The following is a 1169-nucleotide window of genomic DNA, read 5'->3' as shown; positions in this document are numbered from 1 at the left end:
GACTGAAGTGCACTTTGAATATGCTGGCTTAGAAGAGCTTGCCTGTACAGAGTAGAATCAGTTAGCAGCTTCCACTTGCATGAATTCACTCTGTTTTAAGGAGAACACTCTGTTTTGTTTGTTGTTCAAGTAGCATTCAACAGAACTCTTTCCAGCATGGGCAGTTTCAGTTTCAAGCATCTGTGCCATTCTTAAGTATAAGTGCCAAGGAAGTGGGCAAACTCAAAGGAAAGGAATATTGTGAGAAAATAATAGGAAAGAATTCCAAATGAAACTTTACTGAATGCATTCTGTTCACTTTTTTCCTCTTCAGTGTTGGGTTATCCTACTTACAACTTATTCTTCCTAGAACTATTTCAATATTTTGCCATGGTTATGATGGGGAAAGGCTGAAGTTGGCTTTGCATGTGCTGGCTGAGTAGAGCTTGCAAGAACAGAACAGAAACAGTTTTATGCTAGCAGCTTCACCTTGCTACAATTCACTCTGTTTCAAAGAAGAACACTCTGCTCCTTTTGTGGTTGATATAATGTTAGGCAGAATTCTTCCAAGCACAGGCAGACACAGTTTCATTTTCAAGTGTCTGTGCCTTTTCGTCCTTTCCTAGGAAATAGGAAATGAAATATATTGTGAAAAAAGTGGACCAATGAAATTCAATGAAACTTTGTTGAATGAACGATTGTGACATTTCCTCTTTCCCCAACAAGTTTGGTGAGCCAATCCCAAGGTTTGTTTTGCTACTACCTTTTTAAAAACTTTTTAAAAATATGTTTAATTAGTTATACATGACAGTAGAGTGCATTTATGCACTTTTTTTTTCAGTGCAAATGCTGGACCATATGGCTGATCCATTTCTAGACTTTGAGAAACACCCATACTGGTTTCCAAAATGGAAAGCATTCCCACCAAGAGTGTATGGTAGTTACCCTTCTCTGCATTCTCATCAGTACTTGCTTTTTTTTTTCCTTTTGGTAATTACTATTCTAAAAGGAGTAAGATCATTGTGCCTTTTATTTGCTTTCCTGGAGATTGTGATGTAGATTACTTTTCAATATACTCTTTGATCATTCTCATGGATGTCTTGAAAAATGTAAATTCAGGTCATTCCATTTTAGATACATATATGACAAATATCTTCTCCCATTACCTGAACCATCTCTTCACTCTGCTG

The sequence above is a fragment of the Ictidomys tridecemlineatus genome, chromosome 2 (assembly GCF_052094955.1).
Source record: "Ictidomys tridecemlineatus isolate mIctTri1 chromosome 2, mIctTri1.hap1, whole genome shotgun sequence".
Classification (NCBI taxonomy): Eukaryota; Metazoa; Chordata; class Mammalia; order Rodentia; family Sciuridae; genus Ictidomys; species Ictidomys tridecemlineatus.
This window is presented reverse-complemented; position numbering follows the sequence as displayed.